The sequence below is a fragment of the Cololabis saira genome, chromosome 11 (genome assembly GCF_033807715.1).
Source record: "Cololabis saira isolate AMF1-May2022 chromosome 11, fColSai1.1, whole genome shotgun sequence".
NCBI classification, from domain to species: domain Eukaryota; kingdom Metazoa; phylum Chordata; class Actinopteri; order Beloniformes; family Belonidae; genus Cololabis; species Cololabis saira.
This window is the reverse complement of record NC_084597.1, coordinates 25,919,260-25,936,305: the sequence shown is the minus strand read 5'-3', so window position 1 is coordinate 25,936,305 and position 17,046 is coordinate 25,919,260.

Sequence of the window (17,046 nt, the reverse complement as noted above, 5' to 3'; positions counted from 1 at the left end):
CCAGGTGACAATCAATCACGCTTTAATAATCCAGTGATTAGTAGCTCCCTCAAAATCTGGTGCCAATTTAGAAAACACTTTGGTTTTAATAATATGTGTGGCCATATGCCTTTGACTGACAATCATTTCTTTCTGCCCTCACAGGCGGACTCGGCTTTTAAGACATGGCACCTCAAGGGTCTGATTTTCTTTAGTGACCTATATAAAGATGGCACATTTGCCTCTTTTGAAACCCTTCAAAATGTCCATGAGATACCTAGTGTTCACTTTTTCAGATTCCTCCAAGTTCGTAGTTTTGCTAGAGAACATTTTTCATTCCCAACCATGCCGGACAAGAGCATAGACACTATAGCCTACTAGACTGGAATCCATACACCAAGGTTAGTATTTCAAAGATATACTGTACATGACTATACAGGATATTGGCCCTCCTCTCTTGGACAAAACCAAATCCGCCTGGGAACAAGATCTAAATTTAGAGCTGGAAGAGGGGATCTGGGAACGCTCTCTGGGGCGCATTTGTGCTGCCCTTAGAGCTGTATCATTGGCAGCCAGCTAAACTCCTCTCCTCCATCAAGACTCTGAAGACAGGCTTTAGTCAACAGGTTTATTGGTGAAAGATCGGTGTGAAACTGTGAACAAATAACACAATTGTGCATTAAAAGTTTGCCTACTATGGTTACATTATATTGTACTAATTTAACATTATCTCACACAATAAATATATTTTAACAATCACTAGGCAAGGACATACATTTTTAACACATCTATCAGTATTTATATATTCCACATAATTACTATTTATACTATTATTTATTACAGAGTGTAGCTATGCCATGAATTAAACCAATACACATATCTCAGTAACTTATACTAAACCATCATGAAATAACATTGTCCACTTATTCAGAAGATCGTACAAAATACAAATAAGATGACCAAATTCTTACAAATAATTATTGCAAAACTGTAGATAAAATACTGCTACACATTTACATACCAACAATGCACCATAAGGCATAGGATGTTTGCAGATCAGAGCTGGATACAAAGAAGACAACAGGAGCATGGATTCTTCTTCAAAGCATGGTTGATCTTAAATTCTTCCTGATGTTGACCCTACTTGTATAAGATGTCACCTGGAGCCTGCCTCTGTTGGACATATGTTTGGGGGTTGCACGTCTCTGACGACATTTTGGAAGAATATTTTCGATGCCTTCTCGAACATTTGTCATATAATTATTGAACCCAATCTTATGACTTCTATATTTGGAGTTCCCACAGATGATGCACCAGTTACCTCTCCTCAAGCCAATTTTATTGCATTTTCTTCTCATAGCCCCGAGACTTATCCTCTGCAATTGGAAATCTGACAAACCCCCAACATTCACAGAATGGGTCAAAGATTTTATGTCTTTTATACCTTTAGAAAAGCTCAGATTCAAATCTCGCCAAAAATGTATAAAGGCCTGGTCCCCTTTCTTAGAATTCGTCCTTATGCTGTCTTTCCATGATGTAGCTTAGCATTATTTTTGTCATGTTTACAGTGTTACTCGGATGTGTGGAAACCCTCAATTGTACTACTAACTGACAAATGTTTAGACTAATGTGTAACCCTTAACCGTCCATGTGTTATTCATCTATTTATTTATTTTATCATCATTATTGTTGTTAATATTACTAATATTATTTTCTTTATTTTTTTCTTTTTTTTCTTTATTTTTTTTTCTTCCTTGTTTACATATTATGTTTTATTTCTATTATCTTCTTTGTATGTGGGAACCGGGGAGGGTGGGATATATGTGGGTTTGTTTGTCTTAAAAAATATTGAAAAATCTTATAAATAAAGTTACAAAAAAAACAACAGTTTTTTGGTATCATGGTGTGCAACACACTGCACATGGACCAGAGAAAGCAAAGGAGAGAGTTGCTGGAGGAGATCACACAGAAAATAATAGACAAACATGTTCAAGATCATATATAAGACCATCTCCAAGTTTATATTCCTGTGACTTCAGAAGTTCAGAAGTTTGGGGCTCATAGGACTGTAGGCAACCTCCCTGGATGTGGCCACAAGAGGGAAATTGATGACAATTGATGACAAACTGAAGGGGCCAACCGATAAACGACCAAAGAACCCAGAACAACTTCTAAAGACACTCAAGCTGAACTCCAAAGTCAAGGCACATTAGTGTCAAATCACAACATCTTTAGCCATTTGAGCCAAAGTGGATGACCAAGAAGGGCTCCGCTGTTGAAAGAAAATGATAAACGGCCAGACTGGAATTCATCAAAATGCATATTGACAACACTTCTGGGAAACTGTCCAGATGAGAGTAAACTGGAGCTTTTTGGCAAATCACATCAGCTCTGTGTTCGCAGTTGGATACAAGTAGCATTAAAAAAAAAGAAGACTGTAGCTACTCTGAAACATGAAGCAGACTAATATGTTTGGAGGCTGCTTTTCTGCATCAGGTACAGGGTGTCTTGAATTAGTGCAAGGTACAATGAAATCTCAAGAGATCAAGACATGCTTGAATGAAATGTGCTGCCCGGTATCAGGAAGCCTGGTCACATTTGTATGTCATGGGTCCTCAAACAAGGATAATGACTCAAAACACACAGCTAAAAACACCCAAGAATGGCTAAGAACAAAACACCGGATGCTTCTGCAGTGGTCTTCCATCAGCCCAGATCTAAAACCTATTGAACATCTGTGGAAAAAGTTGCTCTCTGGAGAAGAAACCCTTCAAACCTGAAACAGCTCTGCGTTTGCAAACATTTGTGCTCCACAATCTTCCTTTTTGAAGAACTCAGTGACTTCATTTGTGCTACTGTGAAAGGATGTTTCCTTTGCAATAAGATGGCTCATGACATTTAATCTCTGCTGGATATTCCAGTCAACTGTAAGTGATAGTATTAGAAAGAGAAAACCCTTAGGAACAACTATGACTCAGCCATGAAGTGAAAGACCATGTCAAGTCTCAGAGCAGAATGGTGCATAAAGTTATCAATGCTCTGCTGACTCCACAGCTGAAGAGGTCTGAATCTTCGTTGGCATTAATGTAAACACAAAAACTGTTTAGTGGGTGTTTCATGGAATCAGTGCCCATGGCCAAGCAGGTGTATGCAATTCTCATATCACCAAAAGTGTGTGGAAAGTCTTCCAAGAAAAGTGAAAATGGTTACAGCTTCAAACAGGGGCCAATTAAAGTTTATCTATTTGAATACAATGTCATTTCAGTTAATTTTGGTGTAATGTCAGGTGCTTGACTACTTTTGTCATTATTGTGTATAAAAAGCAACCCTCTTATATATAATATAATATGAAATTCTTACAGACAAAACAAATGGGATGTCTTATTATCATTTTATTCTTTATTACAAACTAAAATGAGTCGTTCAGACTTTTTCAAATTGTGCTTTAAAGAAGAAAATAAAGAAGTAAGAAGTAAGTATCATTTTTTTTTAAATTTTACCAGACAGTACTGGAGAGCTTGGTCCGATAGGGATGTCAGCCTGTTATGGGAACCTCACTGTCAGGTTGAAAACCAAACTGGCTCGTTGCATACAGCCATGAAGGTGATGGGGGAAAGGGACCATCATTCCTTGCAGTTCATATGAACCAAAAGTTGTCAGACAGGCCCAGAGGATGTTAGCTGAGCCTTCCCATATCCTTTATTTGGAATATGAGCTCCTGCCCTCTGGGAGACAATACAGGGTTCCCAAGTGCAAATTGAATTGCTTTAAGAACTAAGTTGTGCCAACCTCCATCAAACTCCTGAACAACGCAAACACCTTGATAAGAATAATAATAATAATAATAAGAATAAGAATAACAACATCATTATTATTATTTTTATTTTTATTATTATTATTAATAATAATAATAATAATAATAAGAATAACAACATCATCATTATTATTATTAATAATAATAATAATAATAATAATACATCCCACAAAGATTATGATATTTTAAAAACATAAATTAAATTTCAAATATTTGACAATTTACACTAAACGTGCCCGATTGTTCAGATCCTTGCAGTACTGACGTTGCCCATATGATGGCAGCAACAACAGTGGAATAAAAAATGGATGAAACGTTAGCGCTTTCATACCAGTTTTACTTGTCTTCGTCAGTGAATGGATCCATAAACCTTATGTATATCTGATGTGGGTGCGTTCCTGGTCTAAGTTATTATACCGTACTTACTCTCTGTTGCTTAAAAGGTTGCATTTATGGGTCCTTATCCATCATACTGTATCTTGTCCTTCTTGTCACATCAACTCATTGGATGCTTTTGTAATCATATTGTTGTGTTTTTGTTTTCTTGTTGTCAGTTCCAACCTGTTTTGCTGCTGTCTAAAGACGGATGCAAAGCCAATTTGTTATTTCTGAATCCTCCTCTAACAAGCAATAACTGTCACTGCCAATGGTGAATCAACAGAATGGACAATATAACAACACAGTTGCTCTACTTGAGAAAAAAAGAAACAAAAATGTAATCTTTTTTTTCTTTCTTTTTTAATCCTGCAAAGCTTTCACTTCTTCACTGTCAGTGAGATAATTATTTCTTCATGGTGCCTTTTAAATGATCCAAGACCAGCCTTACAGGCTGTATATTATTCTTACAGTGTTCACATTACAACATTGTACATCTTTACACTTTTAAGTAAATTATCATTCATTGAGTAAATTAAAGTAAAGAGCTTTTTATCAAATTAATTATTCACTAAAACTCTTTTTGCTTATTAATATATATGATCTCCCTCTTGGAGCTCTTTGTGGTTTCTTTGCTAAGACTGAGATTGAACAAATGACTAATGAACATGAATAAATAAAAGAGATCCAAGGATGGGTTATTGCTGAGTACGATCAACCCTTGTTTGGAGTTAAGAAAGAATAGAGGGAATAATTAAGCATGTTAATCATGCTTAGTTGATTGATGAAAATCTCACTTGGAAAAATCATATTGCACTCATCTCAAACAAGATTGCAAAGAATATTGGAGTAATCAGACGTATACGGCATCTATTACCAAGAACCTCAACTGTATCTTTATCCTGCAAAAACGTTTTATCAAAATTATTACATTTTCCAATAGACTTACTAGATCCACCCCATTGTTCCAATCCCTAAGTATTCTCCCTATTTTTGCTGTAAATGTTTTTCAGATTTGTCTTTTTGTCTATCAATCCATTCACAAGCTACTTCCAACCTGTTTTCATTCTTTATTTCAGTTCAATTCCCCAATTCATAACTTCAATACTAGGTCTGCAAACAATCTCCATCCCACCCTTTTCAGGTCTACTTTTTCCCAATTTTCAATTAGGTTCAGATGTCCTCTTTATTGAAACACCTTACCACACCATATTAGAGAACGCTCGAGTACAAATAATTTCAAAAAACAAATCACAACATTTTTGCTAGCCCAACTTAGCAAAGCCTAACCATTCATTTCCAGTACTTCTCTGCACACCCCCATTAGATTCCTGTTTTTGTTTTCTTGTAATTTAGCTTATTTTCCTTAGTTGTCCTATGTTTTACATATTTCTGTAGATATTGTTTGTTTCATTATAGGAGGACCACTCGACAAGCCCTTATGGGTTTTTTTTGGTTCCTCCCACACATTTTCTGTTATATTGTATTTCGTTTTTTATTTCCTTTTTTTTTCTTCTACATACTGTTCGTCTGTACTTTTAAAACGGTTGTTTATTTTTATGTGCAAATAAATTAAACTAAACTAAACTAATCAAAACAGTTTAGTTAAATTGTCAAGATTGTATATGGAGTGTTAGGTATTGATCATGCAAACTAGTAACGACAAGGGTTGGTGTTAGGGTGGAATGTGGAAACCGAAAGGAAAAAAATAAGAGAAAAGAGAAGTTCATATTAATTTAAGCCTCGTCCATATGGACATGGGCATTTCTAAAAATAGAAAGCAGTGTCAAACTCACCTTCTTCTCATTATAAAGTATATATAACTACATAACCACTGGTTGCCACTTTCTCGAGGTGTCCAAAAAAATGATCAAGATTTGCTATATCTTATATAATGCACACAATGTGCTTTATGTACTTTACATTAGCTGGCGCGAACTTGTCGCAGTGTTAAAAAGTCCACGTCACTTCATTATTCCCAACACAAAACTTAACTACACAGTGATCGTGGAGTAATCACTATACACCGACTAGAGGGGGATTTTAGACACAATCATTCACAAAAACATGGAGGCCTCAATAGGAAGCATACATTTAATGTGCAAACTATGTATGTTTGTTTCTCAGACAGAGGAGTTCTGCATGTCTGTCATCATTTAACATTGTGATTAATGTGCCAAACACCAAACCAGGTTGTTTTCTTTCTTTTGCCCAAATAAAGTATTTTATGAAATAATCTTCAAGTATTTAACTAATTGTGCTTTTAAAAGTGGTTCGTTTTTTGTAAAGAAATGCAAAAAAGTTGTTTCTTTTTCTAAACAACAACCTATGACAGCGAGAGCGGACTATGGTTTTTGTGGTTTACAAATCAGAAAATGTTGGTTCATGTTTTTGTTGCAGGGCATTTATGTATCTGGTTGTGTGTAATCAAGCTGGAAAGAAAAATATTATATATTTTGTTCTTATTATCAGTCTCTGTCCTTGAAATGTTCTTACCCACGAATTTGTCTGTGCTGCTCTGTGGGTTGTGTTTGTGTGTTTTGCAACTATTCTTGAGCACGCTTTGACAGTTTGATATTGATTTGAATAAAAAGGCTAAGGGGGAGAGAAAATAAGGAGATCTCTGTTATATACGGATACAAAAAAAAGCTGGAAAAGCGTGGCCAAGGAGAGAGGGCAGCCTGAGCCTATTTTGCATGCACGGGGGCTTCTGTGGGAGAAGGAGTTGACAGGGCGCCGCAGTGCTGCCTCAAGCTCTCAGACAACAGCTGCTCAGAATGAGAAGACGTCCTGAGGGTGCTGCGACATGTCTCGCTCTTTCTCCATCTCTCTTTTCACCTGTCTGCCTCTTCCTCCCAGCAAATAACCACATGGTAGACACATGTGCAACCACTGCCTTTGCTGGAGCATCCCTCTCTCTCTCACACACACACACAAACACGCACGCACGCACGCACGCACGCACGCACGCACGCACGCACGCACGCACGCACGCACGCACGCACGCACGCAGGCATGCACACACACACACACACACACACACACACACAGGGGTTGTGAAGCTCATAATTGGAAAGCTGCCTGTGCTCGAACAAACACTTAAAATAAACCCGGTATGTCTGATATTTGATGGGATCTGTGATATGTTCTGCTTTCTTCGAAAGGTACTTATGAGGATTAATTATCAGCTGTTTAATGGAAATGAAACACTCAGACAGATATTTAAGTTGACAAGCTTGTGTATGAGCATCAAAAACGCATTTGAATCTTATTTGCATTTGTCAGATATTTTGATCATTTCTCTCTTGAAAAGAAACCCATTTTCTCCTAGTTTACACCCTGCGGTTGTAACAGTGATTTGTGACAGTGACTTACTTTATATCATATAATGAAGAAGACATTCCTGGCTATTTAGATTCTTTTTTCTTTTGCAAGCAAAACAAAGTCCAAATTCATGGTAAAGTATTAGTGAGTGCTTCTTTCATTTAGAAATAAATAAATTCAAGTTAAACCAAATGAATGCATAATAATGTATATTATGGATTTAAATAATTTTATGGAAAAAAATGTTTTGCGCTCTACTGAGACATATGTATTGTAGGAGCTGCATTTAAGTTTATTTACTATTTTTGTTGTTTATTAACAAAATATGAATTGTGCGCCTTCCTTCCTCCTCAGGTGGGGAGGAAGGCGCTAGTCTTTAAGTTGGTGGTGTGACGTATGACGGGAAAGGAAGGGACAGCAGCGAAACCGTCATTGACCGCAGCTTCAGGATACATTTATTACTGTAATAAACATTCGCTTTTGTATCTGAGGCCTGTCAAGAAAAGTGGGAAAAGTAAAGCTTTTACTCCTTTATAATGTTAAAATTTGTTCTCTCAAAACCTACAAGTTGTTCTGGTATATCAAGCAGGGGCGTCAATTGGGTATGGCAAGGTATGGCAGCCGCCAAACCTTGGCTTCAAGGGAAAATGTAAATGTTTGTTTTTTTAATACATTTATGGAATTACTCTGTGTCTATTTGTATTGATTATTCTATTACTAAATACATATAGAATAACTACAAATGCAAATCAGAACAACATGATCGATTTCACTAGTTATTATACACTGCAAAAACTGAAAATCTTAACAAGAATATTTGTCTTATTTCTAGTTAAAATGTCTAATTTTTAGTAAAAAAAAAAATCTCATTACATTTAAGACAAGACTCAAAAACAACCATTTTCACCTGTTTCAAGTAGATTTTCCCTTAAAATAAGTGGAAAAATCTGCCAGTGGAACATGACTTTTTTTGCTTGTAATGAGAAGATAAACTTTACTTGAAACAGGTGAACATGGTCAAATTTTAGTTTTAGTTCAAATTTTAAATTTTAGTTCAAGTTATTTTTCTGGTGATGACTCTTGTTTTAAGTGTAATGAGATTTTTTGACTAAAAATTAGACATTTTAACTAGAAATAAGACAAATATTCCTGGTAAGATTTTGAGTTTTTGCAGTGAGCGAGACTGCATTTGAAAAAAATTCCAATTTTCTTGACCACACAGATAAGCTACATAACAAACTTCTGTGATGAGTATTTGCTGGACGTGTTGATTGATAGTCTAGTTAAGTTCTGTGACTCGTAACCTTGCCATACCTTAGCTTCGACTAAATTGATGCCACTGATATCAAGCGATGATGTTTCAGTTGTATTTTCTCCCATTTTTCTCGGAAACAAATCTTAACATGTATCTAATGCAACCGCATGGAGCCATAGTCACAATTTCTTTCCCACATGTTCTCCTTTAGGGACAGGCCACGACTGCAGGCAGGCCACTTCAGTACTCTCCTCACCCACACGCCACACCTTCGTGTCAAATTAGATATTAGCATTGTCTTGTTAAAAAGCTATCTGCATTTGCTTTAAAAATGACAGAACACACTCAACATTGGCTTTATTAGGTACAGGGCATACCTTATAAATTGGCCGCTGATTGCATACTGTGTGACTAACCTGAGAGAACAGAGTAAAAGTTTTCAGTGGCATTTATGAGTCCAGCTCTTTATTGCAGTGCTTAACAAAAGTTTCCCAGAGAATTCCCTTGCTGACTTGATTGTATCAGCTATTGATGAATGATGGTTGTTGATGCAGTGCCTAGTGAGGGCTAGTCAAAGGCTTACTCCCTCACATGCTGAAATTCGTAGAAATTATCTTGTTTAAAAAGCTCAGATGGAAAATATGTAATTACCCCCTAGTCTTTCTTGGAGGAACATTGTTTTTATACATTTAAATTATTTCTCCCTTCCTTGTTGTACTTGTTGAATATCCTACACCTATCCTTGCAAAGACTTTCATGGTTTGGAAAAGCATCCTGACAGAAAGAAATTTCATAGGTGAAAGAGTTTAAAGACAGGTGAGTATTAAGTTAATCAATAAAAGTGTCCAAGCATATGATTCAAGTCTGCATGAAATATATAAATATGGTATAAATATAAAAATAGGTTTAATAAAATAAAATAAAATAAAATAATGAAAGAAAGACTTGGAAATTCTGAACAGGAAATGTCAAATGTTCCTTCCAAGGAGCCATAAACAGCCTTTCCCTAAACTACGAAATGTGGATAAAGTGTCATCTCTCTCAGGCCAGATGGAGGAAGTGGTCCTCAGTGTGTCTGCTCTGCCTTCCCAGTTGGTCATGGATGAGGACACCCCCAAACAGAACCTGGCATTTAAATTAGTTGCCTGAACCTTTGCGTGTGTGTGTGTGTGTGTGTGTGTGTGTGTGTGTGTGTGTGTGTGTGTGTGTGTGTGTGTGTGTGTGTGTGTGTGTGTGTGTGTGTGTGTGTGTGTGTGTGTGTGTGTGTGTGTGTGTGCCCCTCACAATGCAAAGGAGCTATGGTTCAGTGGCAATCATTTTGCAGAATCACAGAAATCTTTTTAACACACAAGAGGAGCAGCCACCCAGTGGAGAAAACTCATTACTGTGGATTGTAGCTGCAATCTCTTTTTTATCATTATTTAACGTCTGTGAGGTGAGCATTTGAATGAAGAAAGACTGTTAAATTGAGTTTTCCATTGTAGCTTAGCTACCATGTCACCTCCTCATTCTCACACAAAGCCTGTCACCAGGATGCCCCCAACAGATCATGAAGCTTGCAATCCTGTTTTACTTTTACACTCATTTTACAGTACTTCACCTGAATCCCTCAGCTCGTTGCAGCTAATCCTCGACTAAAATAAACAAAGTTATGCTTCCAGCAGCCCATTCAGTTTCATACTCCACTGAACACCAAGGCCCAGATTTATTCTGGTTTCACGCTTGGTACAAGCTATGTCTTGGCTTGAAAACAAACAAACAAAACATACATACATATTGACTAATGAGGTACAGTGGTAACTTAAGGCCTGAAAGGTGTGGACCTACATTTTTGCCCCTGGCAAAGATACGAAAAGTTTCGACTGATGATAGAAAACAAGTTCTGCATGCAACTGGAGCATCACTCACATCTCCGTCGGATGACAGGATCCCTTTTAGGGTGAAAACATCCATCCACCCATCCATTAGGTCTAACCTAGTCACTAAAGACTAGTCAGGGGATCTGCTGGAGCCTGTTCCAGCTTTCTTCAGGTAAAAGGGACAGCTATATCCTGCACAGGTCACCAGTCCATTCCAAAGTAATGCCCGGGCAAACAACTATACACACTTCGGTGAAAACAAACAATAAAGCTATTTGGGACAAGTTTGAATGGTTGTAGCGCCACCTGTTCGCATCAGGAATTGTCATGTCTTCTACTATGCATCCGTGCTCCAAGCGATATGGGCTGATGCATCTCAAACCTAGTCATACAGTAAGATAAGACATTAACGATGACTGACAGTGAAAACTGTAACTTTTTATCAAAGGGCGTCGCCGTGAGAGGGAAGCAAAGTTTGGTGTCTCGCCATGAACATAAAAGTTGTTCTAACTTGCACATACTTTGGCCGCGTTCAGACTGCCAGCCAATATCCGATTTTTAGCCCATCCAGATTGAAACTGGATGACTCTTTTGAAGTCTGAACAGTCCCAAACCGCATGAGATCCGATTTTTGCAAACCAGATCGAAACCACCTCCGGGAGGTAGTTTCATATCGCATTTGGGCAGACGCGTCTCAGTCTGAACAGCTCCAAACACTCAGATCGGTTTTGACTGTCCGTGACATCACTCTACGCGACACAAGACCAGACCCATGCGCCAAACCACCCGCCCATTCCGAGTTGTGGAGCTACGTTACAGGTATGGAGCAGTCGGAAGATGCCGAAAACAGCAGTCTACCAGACAGTGCCAGGGCTACTATGCTGATGTGAGCTGGCTCCATCTTGTTATTGTTTTTGTTGTCGCAATTACATGACGTCACACAATACACGCGCTGGGTGACGCCTCCGCTCCGACGTCGTTGCTACGGCAACCCGTCAGATCAGTCAATGATGTGGCCAAGTCTGAACAGAGCCAGATGCGATTTGGACACTTGCTAAAGACAGTGTGTACAGTCAGTCCTGAAAATCGGATATGAGAAGGAATCAGATATGAATCAGATTTGCCTGCAGTCTGAACGCGGCCTTAGTCCAATCTGACCCAAAATCTGTGCATTTAATCAGGCAGGTTCATTCTGAACAATTGGATATGACAATCTTGGATGAACTACATAGCGCAACCTTTTGGTCAGGTATACATTTTTCATCACATTATGTGCTGTATTTTCTGTTTCGTTTGTCCAATCACAATGAAATCTGCACATATCATTGTCATAAAGGTCCTTATTGACTGTGTCGTGTATCATGGTCATAACTTGAACGTAGCCGCCATCCTACGCCATTGAATGGAAACTTTGGATTTCTGGTACCTACATATTAAAAGAATCATTAAAAATCACTGGTTTGATCTAGGACAGTGAAATTGCAGGATCAGATGCCTTTCGACAGGACAAAAAACATACACTGTAACACATGGTGTCTGGAGAAATCTGTCACTGTTTTTTTTCAAAATATGAACTCATATCCAAATAAATCATAACTTTGCCATGCCTTGTCTTTTTTTTTGTTTTACTTGTCTGCACACATATTAATGGTTAATACCATGCTGGTAAGAACCTAAGGCATATATGTGCATTGTCAATATATTTATCTCAATAATATATATAAATATATATTTTAGTTAGTAATATATATTATAGTTTTTTTTTTGAGAAGGGGGGGGGGGGCATCCGCTGCTAATCCAGGATGCGAGAACACACATGGAGGCACGCGTCGAGCACTGGAAATCTGCAAAAAAAAGCAAAAAAAACCAGAACAGATACGAAACTGGCACGGAACCGGCCAAAACACGAGCAGCAACCGTCCCAAGTCTTGAGATCCAATCACAATCTGAGCTAAGCTACTGCGATTAACTAACCCCGAAAACTACAGAGCCAGCATGCAGGTGAACGAGCCGGTGTATATGTCTATATGTGTGTGTGTGTGTGTATATGTCTGTGTGGCTACTAAGTGTGTGTATTTATATGTCTGTGTGTGTGTGTGTGTGTGTGTGTGTGTGTGTGTGTGTAATAGTCCTATCAAAGCTCCACCTGAAGTGAATCTATAGTGGAGGAGGGGGGGCGCAACCCCGCCACCAGCGAGACCAGCCGACGAGGAAGAACCCGGAACCCAGGCAACCAGCAACCCCACAGAGGGCGAGAAGAGGGCGGGAGGAAACCCACCGCCAGTTAGGCCCGTCCCCCGCCCCCCAGCGGAAGCCGAGGGGACTCGCTGGCAGGGCCCCCATGACTACGGGAAGAGGCAGCCAGGGAACCCACGGCTGCGGACCAGGACCCAGGCGAACCACCACCACCTGGCCCGGGCTGGACATGCAGCCAGGAAGCCCTCACCCCCCAGGCCAACGAACCCCACCCGGCAAGAGGCCAGCCTGCCCGGAGAGACAGCTGACGCGGGCAAGCGCACCCGCCCCCACAAAAGCGGCCCTCCAGGACTAAAGGAGCACCCCGCCGCATGGGCAGCTGGGGGGACTGGAGACGGGCCTGGAGAGAGGGAACCCCCCAAAAGGGCGACACCCGCGCAGGCCCGACAACGGAGGGCCCCAGACCCAGGCACCCCATTCATCCATCCATTCACCCATCCGAGTCAGATGACACCACCAACGACTCTGTACGTCATACCATTCAAAGGTTATGGCAGAAAATAGGATCTATGAAATATCGACCAATCAGAAAAAGGGGCGGGGCTAATTCATGCGAATGAAGGTCAAATACTCAAAACCGTGGGTGATGTCATCACCCACGACTCTCTATGTCAAACCATTCAAAAGTTATAGTAGAAAATATGGACTATCAAATATTGACCAATCAGAAGAAGCGGCGGGGCTAATTTGCAACAATTATGTTCAAGGACTCAAAACCGAGTCAGATGACACCACCAACGACTCTTTATGTCAAACCATTCAAAAGTTATGGCAGAAAATAGGAACTATCACATATCGACCAATCAGAAGAAGGGGCGGGGCTAATTCATGCCAATGAAGGTCAAGTACTCAATACCGAGTCAGATGACACCACCCACAACTCTCTATGTCAAACCATTCAAATGTTATGCCAGAAAATAGGGACTATCAAATATTGACCAATCAGAAGAAGGGGCGCAGGTAATTCAGGCCAATGAAGGTCAAGTACTCAATACCGAGTCCGATGACTCCACCCACGACTCTTCATTTCAAACCATTCAAAAGTTATGCCAGAAAATAGGTACTATCAAATATTGACCAATCAGAAGAAGGGGCGGGGCTAATTCATGCCAATGAAGGTCAAGTATTCAATACCGAGTCCGATGACACCATCCATATGTCTTTATCACAACCTGTTCAAAAGTTATGGCAGAGAATAGGGACTATCAAATATTGACCAATCAGAAGAAAGGGCGGGGCTAATTCATGCCAATGAAGGTCAAGTACTCAATGCCGGTCCGATGACACCACCGACATGTCTTTATCACAACCCGTTCAAAAGTTATGGCAGAGAAAGGTTTTCTAGGTGGCGCTGTTGAGCCATTAGGCCACGCTCATTAATGCAAACCATGAAATATCAAATTCATCGCCAGGCCTGGCTTGCGTACAAAATTTGGTGACTTTTCAAAAGTTATGGTAGAGAATAGGGACTATCACATATTGACCAATCAGAAGAAGGGGCGGGGCTAATTCATGCCAATAAAGGTCAAGTACTCAATACCGAGTCCGATGACACCACCCACGAGTCTTTATGTCAAACCATTTAAAAGTTATAGCAGAGAAAAGTTTTCTAGGGGGCGCTGTTGAACCATTTTGCCACGCCCATTAATGCAAACCATTAAATATCAAATTTTTTGCAGGCCTCGCTTAAGTGCAAAATTTGGTGACTTTTGGGGCACGTTTAGGGGGGCAAAAAGGCCCTCCTTTCGTCAGAAAAAAGAAAGAAAGAAAGAAAGAAAGAAAGAAAGAAAGAAAGAAAGAAAGAAAGAAAGAAAGAAAGAAAGAAAGAAAGAAAGAAAGAAAGAAAGAAAGAAAGAAAGAAAGAAAGAAAGAAAGAAAGAAAGAAAGAAAGAAGCCTAACCCTAACCCTAACCCTATTCCTACAGATACAATAGGGCCTTCACACTGTAAGTGCTGGGGCCCTAATAAAGAATAAAGAAAGAATTCCTACAGATACAATAGGGCCTTCGCACTGTAAGTGCTCGGGCCCTAATAAATTATTAAATTTTGTTGTCCTGTCGATGGAGGCCCAAATCCTCCATGGCAGGAACCTTTCATACCGTATTCTCACCGACAAGGACGCACATTCACGCACCGTTTCCCCCTCCAGCTCCAGCTGGGGTCCAGCACCGCTAGAAGGCACCCCAGGCTGCGCGGCGAGCCCCGCCTGGCCCGGGCACCGCGACCCGCCCGTCCCAGGCCGACGAGGGAACGCGGGTGATGTGGGCCCCTCTCCCGCCCCTGGTGTTGAGTGCATGTGGCTAATGCAATAAAAACAGGGAGGGGGAGGTCAGGGTATCATATTGATAATGACCCCCCCCCTCCAGGACGCTAAGTATTCTTTTAAATATATTTATTAAATGTTGAGTGTGCGGTGTCTACGGTGTTATTAAAACCGTGGGGCGGGGAGTACCGGGCCACGCGGGACAGTGTCACCCATGCCCCAGGCCCCCCGCCCCCTCAAACCTATGTGCGTGTGAATCGTGTAGGGGGGGGCAGGTGGGGGAAAGGAGGACGAAGCCAGGAGGCAGGGCCAACAGAGCCGGCCCTGGAAGGCACCCACGCTCCCCCACCGGCCATCCAGGTCGACGGGGGCCGGCCCGCCGAGCCGGGGCAGGGCCCCACTGCACCTCCATGAGCGCCCCCGGCACTGCCGGAGCCCCCAGGCGGAGGGGGAAATGGCCCAACATCCCTCCATTCATACTGACGACATAAGACATAGACACCTGAGAATGACTCCACCCCCACCACCGCGCCTGCCTGCGCTCCCGCCCGCGCACCTGCCCGTGCCCCCCCCCCCGGCCCAGGGGGGGGGGCACAGGGTATATTTTTTACATTTGTATGATACATCCTTGAGTTTTAACAAATACATTTGTTAGAAATCTCAAAAATGAAGCAGGACTCTGGTAACGTCTTTTTAAAACAAAGAGTCTCGCCCCGTCTGCAAAGGAAATCCGAGACACGTGAGACCACTGTCTCAAAAACCTTTTGCTCGTGTGTGAGTGACTGTCGCCTCAGCCAATAAGAGAAACACTGACTCACAGCCTGCCGTCTTTATTAGCCAATTAGAACTGTTCCCAGAACTGCAGGACTTGGGTGCATAATGGTTGTGGATGTGACTTCAAATCCTACAATGCTTTGCAGCATCAAGAGGACCCAGAATCTCCTCCCCACCGTTTGGATATCACAATTCCTCATCAACACTGTGGATCACCTAAAAACGTTAAGCCCCATCCGTTCTGACAATATGGACATATCAGAATTGAGATATTTCATTGTTTTTAGGTAGGCATTTAGTTAGGCAAACTAGGTTATTATAAAACAACAACAAAAAAAAAAAATTAAACAAGAAAACCTGAGAAGCGTAATGTCTCTACAATATGAGATGTAAAAAAAATCCAGACGTTATCTGCAGCAGATGTGGGAATACAAATGACCGGCCTATAGAAATTTGCACTGGATGTTGTCAATGTAATCATTTATAAACTTGTGGTCGAACTGAATTGGATCTACGAATACTATGACCATCTGAATAGCATCTTGGAAGAACGTGTTAATTGGCTGCTGCGCTTACAAAAAAAAAAGCCGTGTTCTGGTCAACCCTCTGTCTTTTTGACACAGAGGTGCTCAAAGTATTGTGTGAAGTTTTATCAGCAGTATAAGTGAAGGTAAAAGGTCCTGGCAAACAAAACTGTCTCTGTCATTTGTAGGAACTGTTGAATTAAGTCTTTTCGGAGGTATTTAAATTATTTTCAGTGTAAACAGCTGGCATTTTAAGCTGGCACTCGTTAGTTACCGGAAGTACCTTCAAAATAAGAAGGCCGTACCAGTTCCCGCACCGGAAGTGTATGTTAGCACTGATGGTGGCTTGACATGTTATGGATTTCTGTGAATGGTTTCTCCTTTTTACTTGTGTGATGAGTAATATGTAAATATTGTAATCTTTAATTACCAACTTCATTTAATTAATGTTTTTCATTTAAAGGGGACCAATTATGAAAAACATGTTTTTTCTTGTTTTAACATACAGTATAAAGTGGTCTCCCCTCACCCTGCCAACACAGGGAAGATGAAATCCCATGAATTTCTGCAGGGTCTGTATCCCCCGCCCGGCTGAATCTTCCAGTGTCATGTGACTTCTACGA